Raw genomic sequence first — 10385 nt, 5'->3', positions numbered from 1 at the left:
AATATATTATTATTATCCTTCATTATTATATCTTTTTTTTATCAAATAGCTTTCATAGCATATAAGATCTTTAAGCACAAAAAAGGGAATGCTACTGTCTAAAATTTATGCCCAGAAGTCACCAATAAATCTTGACCACAAACTGATGCTGTAAGTTTAAGTAATCAGCAGTTTTATTAAACCCTCCACAGAATTCCTGCATTTAAGTGCTCAGACGCATTGGTTCTCGTTTGAATGTCCTTAATATTCTCACAGTGCCTAAGGGCGGGTCTACACTGGGTGGGGGGAAATCGATCTAAGATACACAACTTCAGCTACGTGAATAGCGTAGCTGAAGTCGAAGTATCTTAGATCGATTTACCTCTCTTCCTCATGGTGCGGGATCGACATCTGCGGATTCCCCTGTCAACTCCGCTACCGCCCTTTGCGTTGGTGGAGTTCCGGTATCAACGGGAGCACGTTCAGGTATCGATCGCTACCCGCCGATACGGCGGGTAGTCTAAACGTACCCTAAGAGAGATGGCTTCTGGAAGTCACTGATGATGAGATCTTGTGCACCTAACATGTACTTAAGCTGCTGATTCATACCCTTAGGGATCATCAATAATCACTGGGATCATCTTTGTTCTAATTTTCCATAATCATTCCACTTCACAGCAGAGCTCTTCATACTTTGTCATCTTCTCTTCTTGTTTCTCTTTTATGTTGCTGTCTGCTGGTATGGCAATATCAATTAACAATGTCTTGTTTGTCTTATTTTCTACAAGTATGTCTAGTCTGTTTGCCTGCACCATTCGGTCTGTGACAATTGCCACACAAATCTTAAATCTTAAAATCTTAGCCTCTTCATTCTGTAAAACAATTTTATTTTTGTGGTTTAATACCAAATAGTTCATTTAAATCCATATTTGCCATAGAGGCTACAATGCAGACACTTGGTGACCTCATTGTGTGTCTGTTCAGATACTGTCTTCCAGGCAGGCTCACATAGGTGCTCAACACATACTCCATTGTCTCTTCCATTTTGGAAAACATTCTGCAGTTCAGTGAAAAATTCTGCCAGTCAATTTTGTTTTGAATGTAATTAAGCCTTAAGCACTGCTCTTGTGTACTCACAGTAAGGCTCTCTGTCTCTCTTTTGAGCTATCCTTCCATAAGCCATGACTCTGTTAATCTTCAATCACTAATGGGTTTGAGCTCTTTTCACCACTGTCCAAGCACTGATCTATGTATAAATCTTTTGAGTCTTTGATGCATTCTCCTTTCTTTTATGCTCTTCTTGGGCTGGGATGCATGCTTGGCCATCGCTTGTTATCATGAACTGATGATCTTTTGCTCTGGCTGACTCCTCGTATGTGTTCATGTTATATTCTTTGTCAATTGCTTTCTCCACAGATGACATACCTTTTACTACATCACACGATCAGATGTACACGCTGTGTCCCTCTTGACTAATATTCATTGCTCTATGCCTCTCCAGGAGCTTTCTTGTTTGGATATCACATTTTTTCTTCTCCTTTTGATTCTACTTTATCACTCCAGCAGTGTATCATATTACTGGTATCTCCCACACATTAATGGTTCGGATCAAATTCTTTGAGTTGAGTTTTGTCCTTTAGAGTAATTATTATTTTGTGTGCAATATTCTTCCTTTGCTTCTTTATATTGTAATTCTGATAGTTCCCTGATTCCAAGGTATTTGTAGGAGCCATGCTGAGAGATATCTTGGATAGTACCTTTGTTAACTTGTGTGGCATCTGATTATACCAGTTTGCTCCTCTTTACAGACATCACCAAACATTTAGCCAACGCAACCGTAGCTTTGTGTCTTCCCCAAACTTTTCTACATGTCATTAATCTCTGTATCTCTTTTTGTGACTGTCCACATAGTTTCAGATCATCCATGTATAGCAAACGGCTAACTGGTTGTTGCTCTTTGTTCATATGATAAGCACAGTTTGTCTCATGGACCATCCATGACAGCAGCAACATCGCTACCACAAACAGCTTTGGTGATAAAGATTTCTCTTGAAAATTTCCCCTTTTAATTTGAACTCCATCAGCAAAACTCCCTTGCAGGTAGAGCTGAGCATTCCACTTATCCACAGATTGCTGCAGAAAGGAAATGATCTTTGGATGAAACTTGTGTGTTTTCAGTGTCTTAATGATCCGCGAATGTGGGATGCTGTCATATGCTTTTTGGTAGTCTATTGCTTTTGGTACCACCCTAGCACCTAGGAGCCCCAGTCATGGACCAGGACCCTATCATGCTAGGCACTGTATAAACACAGACCAAAAAGACAATCCACAACCCATAGAGTTTACAATCTAAGTATAAGACATAAGACAACAGGTAAATACAGATTGATAATGGGGGAGGTATATAGATATGGGAGTATATACACTATATATAAATAACATTGTACAGAAGCATGGATGGGTAGAAATATGAACAGTACAGACAAATGACATGAAGTCTAGGTAGAAAACAAGAGAACAAACTTTGGAGAAAAATGTCAAAGGAAAAGGTTAAGGGGCAGATTTTCAAAGGTCCAGAGGGCAATTAGGTGCCCAATTCCCATTGAAAGTCTCCCTTAGTAAATCTCCCCCTGTGTATATGAAGACTTTAAGCTCTCAGAAAAACAACTCATGTAAATGTAAGACAGTTTACAAAGAGGGAAGTTTTACACCCTGGTCCTAACCAAACACAGTAGAGAAGTGAAAACCAATGAGTGCTATGAATGTTGAACAAAGAGGGAGGGAGAGAAAAATATAATTTGAGATACTTAGGTTTACCCAGGTTTTCAAATTTTGGCCAATGGCAAAAAATTCCCACCAACATCAGTTGAGGCAGCATTAGGCCCCATAATTCCCACTGAAATCAATGGAAGCAGGATTGGGTTCAAAACTATCCACAATTACAGTCCTTTCCCCTCTATCTCTCCAAGTAAAGGAAAACAGTTCAAAAATCAGAATTTTCCCTTCTATGGGAAAATTTGATATTTCAGAATTATTTTCCTGAATCTGAATTGGAATGAAAAAAGTCAAAATATTGAAAACTTTCACAAAGTGGGAAAACTCCAACCATTTTCAAATTGGAAATCTTAACATGGAAAACACTGACATTTTCAATCAAAACGTTTGACATGTCAAAATAACATTTTTCATTTAAAAAAAAATTAAAACCAGTATTTTCCGTTTTAATCAACATTTTAAAAAACTAGATTCTTTTCACTGTTACAAAATGTCAATTTTAAACTAAATTTTTCATTTCAATTTTTCTGATCAATTTTTTTTGTGTGCTGAAATTGACATTTTCCCACAGGATATTTTCCAGTGGAAAAAAAAATTGACAAGCTCAAATAGCCAGTGTGAGAGTTTAAAAAGAATTAGGTATATGGGAATTTTTAAAAGAGTAGTAATAAACTATTTTTGAGATGGAAGGCAACAAATAGCAACAGACAATGCCAAAATTTCAAAGAAGGATAACTATTTAATGACCTGTAATGCAAAAACAACCTTTCTTCCCTTGCCTGAAGAGTAAATGTGGCATTTTCATAACATACTAATGTCTGTTGCTCAGTTGCTCTTTGATAGAGCTGGACAGGAAATGGTTTTCCCATCCCATGAGAATTTTTGAGATCTTGAAATCTCTTCCTATCCCAAAATGAGACAAAAAGTCAGAATCTCAAACATTTTTGCAAACCGAAAATCCAAAACAATTTTCTGATTGGGTCAATCAATGGGATTTTGAAAACATTTTGTCTCATTTTCAACTTACAAAAAATTAACCTTTATTTATCTATAATTATAAATTACCTAAAAATTTTTAATGTAAGTCATTTTAAACTTGAAAACTAAATTTTCATTTTGAAAATGTCAAAATGGGACATTTAGACAATTTCAAAACTTTTTTCAAAGAATTTTTTAATTGAGAAATTTGTTGAAACCAACCCTTTGCTGCAAACAGTTTCAGTTTTGATGAATCAACATTTTCCAACAAAAAAATGTTTTGTCAGAAAATTCCTAACTAGTTCATTGGGGCCTGGCTCATTTGATGGGTTCAAGTCTCTGCCCACCACTGCAGTGCTACATATCCATCCCAAATTATTTCTAATGATTGTGCTCAGCTTGTCGTTTTCACACTCATATCTTCAGTTCCATGGAATTAAGCTTTAGCTCCCAATGCCAACAGTATGATACTGACAAAGAGAAACACTGCAGGCACAAAGTTGGCAGTGAGCAGAGTTGCTGGAACTAGGGGTGCTGTGGCACCCCCTGGCTTGAAGTAGTAATAACAAACATCAAATACATGATTTCCATCATCAACACCCCCACTATAAACATTGTTCCAGCTCCCCTGGCAGTGAAGGTAAAGCATTAGAGCTATATATGCAAAGCAATCAACAACCACACACCTTCTTCCTTGACCCCTTATATATTTTGTTTTTGAAGATTGTCTCTCATTATTTTTTCTTGTTTAATCTTTTGTGCTGAAAAGCAAAGCTGTTTGTAGGCTGGGACACAAAATCTGTTATTAGTGATCAGGGTCTGCTTAGATTAAGGAGCGTATCAGGGAATAGCCATTGCTTTAAAAGGAGCCTGATGAGAAAATATAGTTTAGCTAGCAGAATTTTTTTTATGCATCAAAGGACCAAAAAAGGATACATATTTTTCTTTCGCAAATTGCAAGTGTTGTTTATTCCTCCTGGTTAGGGCCACTGGAAACAGAGGGTCAGATCTACCACAATTACAATGGGTAGTACTTTACTCATAAGTAGCCACATTGATTTCCAGACCAGAATTGAAGACAACAGAGGCCAAACACCCCAAATGACAAAACCTTTTATACATTATAATGGAGTTAGTATTTTTCTCCCCCTTCCCAGTCTAAAGCAAATTAATATTTCTCAGCACAAGGATACTAAGCTTGCTATGAAGCCAGTGTTGGAGGTTAGTAAATGTTTCATTATTTGTCAGTGGCTGGTAAATGACCATGATTAATCTTTCTTCAGTGGCTGAGATCCTTGTACTGTTACCCACTTTACTTCACATAGGCACACCTTTCTTTTAGAATGCAGACATTTTTGCCTAAAAGCTTTTTTCCCCCAATATAGCTTTATATTTAATAAATGAAATTTTGATAATCTCTAATATATTCCATTTTACTCCCCAAAAGGAGGGGGGAAAAACTGTACCTTGATATCTGAATTTATAGCAGTTTTCTGAGTGGTACATAAGTATTTTTCTTGTAATAAAAAATTCCATTGTAGTATCTGACAAAATGTGCAGCAATCCAATCTTATTTTCACATCAAGAACTCTGACAGCATTCCTCCCAGATGGTGAGATGCAGCTGAACTAAGATAATGATAACTGTATGGTAAAACTGCTTTTGGTAAAAAAATATTCATGAGTTTATTCTGCATCAAAAGTAGTTACTGCAGCTCTGTTCAACTGGGAAAATTACTAGGTATTAAAACTTAAATCCACCCAACAAGAGATAATGCAGCTGATCTTCTAAAAAGCAAATTAAAAGAGATTCAAGATAATTTTGCAGGGAGTTTTAGAGGAATCAGCACAGCATACAGGTGGGTGAATGTGTGCATGTGGTGTGTAGGGGGCAGGATATCTATATTGCTAGAATACTGATATCAATCTGTGAAGAAAGGATTCAACTGTCCCATAACATTTTTAACCTGCTGGGTTTTTTAGTCTTTCCAAAGATGAAATTGAAAGAAAAATGCAGCCCTGGGGCAATATGGCTCAGGGTAAGGATATGAAGTATTTTTCCTCTAGGTCAGTGTTTCCCAAACTCGGGACACTGCTTGTGTAGGGAAAGCCCATGGCGAGCCAGGCTGGTTTGCTTACTTGCCGTGTCCGCGGGTCCAGCTCATCACGGCTCCCACTGGCCACGGTTCGCTGTTCCAGGCCAATGGGAGCTGCTGGAAGCAGCAGCCAGTATGTCCCTCAGCCCATGCAGAATAAAGATAATGGATTTCACAAAAAGCAGATTTTAATAAATTGTAGAACTGATAGGTAAGATCTCATGAGAAGAAAATCTTAAAGGCACAACTGCAAACTATTCTGATGCAAAGGAAAGATCAGAAAAATTGTAAGAGGACAATATGGCTCTATCAGGAGCTCTTTAATGACCTGAACATAAAAAAAAAGAATCCTACAAAAAGTGGAAACGTTCAAATTGATAAAGAAGAGTACAAAAGAACAGCACAAGTATGTAGGGCCAAAATCAGAAAGGTAAAATGAGTTACACCTGACAAGGGACATAAAAGGCAATAAAAAAAGAAATTCTTTAAATTCATTGGGATCAAGAGAAAGATGAAGGACAGTACGTCCTCTGCTTAGCAGGGAAGGAGAGCTAATAACTGATGCCATCAATAAAGCTAAGGTGCTTACTGATTATTTTGCTTCAGTCTTCACTAGAAAGGTTAATGACCAGATATTAATTGCTCACAATTAATATTAACAACCATGGCCCTGGGGAAGGAATGCAAGCCAAAATAGGGAAAGAACAGGTTAAAGAATATTTCGATAAGTTAGATGTATTCAAGTCAGCAGGGCATAAGCAATCTCGGAGCCATTAGCAATTGTTTTTGAGAACTCCTGGAGGATGGGAGAGGTCCGAGAAGAGTAGAGAAGAGCAAACATAGTATCTATTTTTAAAAAGGGGAACAAGGAGGACCCGAGGCATTATAGATCAGTCATCCTAACTTCTATATCTGGAAAGATACCAAAGAAAATTATTAAACAATCAGTTTGTAAGCACCTGGAGAATAATAGGGTTAATAGTCAGCATGGATTTGTTAATAACAAATCATGCCAAACCAACTTAATTTCCTTCTTTGATAGGATTACTGACAGTGGATGGGGGCAGGGAAGCAGTAACATAATATATGTTGATTTTAGTAAGGCTTTTGACCACATTCTCACAAACAAACTAGGGAAATGTGGTGTAGATGAAATTCCTATAATGTGCATGCAGAACTGGTTGAAAGACCATTTATACTGAAAGAGTAGTTATCAGTGGTTTGCTGTGAAATGGAGGGTGTATCTAATGGAGTCCCGTGGGGGTCTGTCCTGGGCCTGGTGCTAGTCTGTATTTTCATTAATGACTTAGATAATGCAGTAGAGTATGCTTATAAAATTTGCAGATGACACCAGCTGGGAGGAGGTGCAAACACTTTTGGAAGACAGATTTACAATTCAAAATGACCTTGAGAAACTGAAGAATTGGTCTGAATTCAAAAGATGAAATTCTATAAAGACAAGTGCAAAGTACTTCACTTACAAAGGAAAAATCAAATGCACAGCTACAAAATGGGAAGTAACTGGCTAGGTGGTAGTACGGCTGAAAAGGATCTGGAGGTTATAGTGGACTGTAAACGGAGTCATTAATGTAATGCAGCAAAAAAGGCTACTATGATTCTGGAGTGTATTTAAAGAAGCGTTGCATGTAAGACACAGGAGGTAATTGTCCCGCACTACTCAACACTGGTGAGACCCCAGCTGGAGTACTGTGTCCAATTCTAAAGCATCACAATTTAGGAAAAATATGGACAAATTGGAAAAAGTCCAGAGGAGAGCAACAAAAATGATAAAAGGTTTAGAAAAACCTAACCTAAGAGGAAAGATTAAAAAAACTGGGCATATTTAGTCTTTAGAAAAGACTGAATGGGGACATTACAATATCTTCCAATATGTTCAGGACTTATAAAAAGGATGGTGATCAATTGTTCTCCATGTCCACTGAAGGTAGGAAAAGAAGTAATGAGCTTAATCTGAAGCAAGGGAGATTTAGGTTAGATGTAAGGAAAATCTTTCTAACTATAAGGGTGGTTAAGCTCTGTAACGGGCTTCCGATGGAAATCGTGGAGTCCCCATCATGCAACACACACCTGTCTTGGATGGTCTAGGTTTACTTGGTCCTGCCACTGCACAGGGGGCTGGACTTGATGAGTTCTCAATACTCCCTCTATCCCTATATTTCTATGATTCTCTCTAGTCTTGTCAAATGCAAGCTTACCCTGTTCAGATTGATTCAGAATGCTGCTGCAAAGATCAATTTCCTAGCCCGTCACTTTGACCAGGTCACCGTCTCTCTGCATCCACTCACCTGGCTCTCCCTTCTCTATTGCATCAGACATTAGCTGCTTATCTTCACTTTCAAGGACCTTCACGACTGATCCCCATCTTACTTATCTCTCATTTACTTTCGAGATGTTGACTTCCACCTCTAATCAGCCCATTAGGCCAGCCTCCATTGCCCACTTGTTAATTTTTCAAATAAGCACCTTTGCGCTTTCTCCAATGATACCCCTCACACTTGGGAGGAGCTACCTGTTGACCTCTTCAAAGCTCATTATCCTCCTTCAAATCCCTCCTTAAAATTCCCCTTTGCTATGATGCCTACAAAACACATGACAATGGGTAGGCAGCTGGTATTCTGAGACCACTGCCTATCAGGCTGAACAATACTGTCTCATTTTTAACTTGTACTCCCCCATCTGACTGTCTATCCATCTGTTGTCACCTAATCTTATTGTCAGCTCTTTTTTGTACTGCACCCAGCACAATGGAGTCCTGGTCCATGCCTAAGGCTCGTAGGTGCTATGATAATACAAATAATAAATAATAAAAAAAAACACATGGCCTGAGCGACAGTGCTACAAGGACATGTGAATTGAGTACTTGAGCTTTCTGCTATTACACTATGACAGAGAGAGGCTTCACGATTCTCATGATTTGGGCCAGTATAGTGGTACCCTCGATGGGAAGGAGCAAAATATCAGTTAAGGCACTTCTGTTCAGATTCATCACCCTGGTATCTGAGCACTTCTAGTAGTGCTTTCAGTGATATGACTAGTGATATGAATGTGTGATTCAGTCTTTCCTCCCCTCTCCCACATCCTGATTAGACAGCAAAAGCAGATGAATCGAGAGCTTCTATTGTGTTCTGGGGATTTTTTGCCCTTCAAAACTAGTGCTGGGCCTCTGCAAGCCTCCCCAATTAACCTTGCATCACCCCTTCCTGGAAAACTCCTATTCAACGCAATATAGATTAAACTAATAGGATTCTATAGAAATAGAGTTTTATATATGTTGCTGTAACATCCTATATAATTTAATAGAGAATGAGCTTCTTTCTATAGGTTTTTTGAACAATCCTACAGAAATCTATAGCAGAGATGTAATTCTCTATTAAATTATCAAAGAACCTATAGAAAAATCATCACATTCTTAAATTCTACAAAGCATTTCCATAAGCAGTGCATCAGAGCTGGACTGGTTCCACTGCATCAGGGCATCTCCGTGGAAGAGGATTTGCCCCCTAAGAAAGGAAAACTGACTAAGTTGCAGTGATCTGTTTACTACAGAGAGTTCAACTCCAGGCAAACCCATACATGCCCATTGCTATTGATCCACTACTAGGCATTAATCTAGTTCACCATGTGTCTTCATGCTGAGTGACTTTGAATCAGTTCCTAGTGGAACATGGTACAGACAGCAGCTGACAGCACCGCTGACTGCTTTACCTAAGCCCCCATTGCAGCAACTGAAATGCAATTGAAAGAGCTTGGAAGGGCAGTGGGGAAGTTTGCATGCCAGGAAAGAAACATATCAGAAGGTTTGGGAATCTACAGTATGGAGTTAGGAGAGTGAAGGGAGATATTTTAACTGAAAAGGACTCACTGGGGGTTCATCCTCAAAGTGGTTCATCAGATCAGAGTTCAGATGCATTAGGAAAATAGCGTGAGCAAGATTTCATTTCAGCTGTGCAAACCACACCTGTTCTGTGAATAAATATAGTACTTTATTTTCCAGGATTGTTAATTTTTCTCCTTTCTTGAGCACTGAATTCCCTCTGTGCTCGAATATGCAACGGTTTCTCACTTTGAGTAGTAAGTACCTTACTCCCATAATAGTTCCACTGAAGTCAGAGGGGCTAATCAGGAATATAGTACTGCTCAGAGTGCCTATTATTTTTACAGAACAAAACCAAAAGATTGGAGTTGAGCTTGGTTTATTTTATTTTGTTTTGTGTTTGTAATATGCCCATGAGGGTTTTTGCTGCAGGAAATGGGTAATGCAAAGCAAACTGTATTGTTTTAGACAGAGATTGTCCAGCAAATAAGTGTAAAATTTAGAGGTGTTTTTAAAAAGCCTAAAAAGAATAAACAAATTTTATATTTTTTTCAGTTTTAAATGATTAGAACTTTGAGGTCTTTTGTTTGTTTTTCTTTTAGTTATTTTTTAAAATCACCTTGTGAACCTACACAATTATACTGTTCGTGCATGACAGCCAAAAAGTGAGATGTAATATAAACAGGAAATTTAAACTGAGCAGTCTGATTTCAGTGCTCCAGA

This window comes from Chelonoidis abingdonii, chromosome 6 (genome assembly GCF_003597395.2).
Source record: "Chelonoidis abingdonii isolate Lonesome George chromosome 6, CheloAbing_2.0, whole genome shotgun sequence".
Classification (NCBI taxonomy): domain Eukaryota; kingdom Metazoa; phylum Chordata; order Testudines; family Testudinidae; genus Chelonoidis; species Chelonoidis abingdonii.
The sequence above is the reverse complement of the archived record's forward strand: the minus strand, read 5'-3'. Positions refer to the sequence as shown.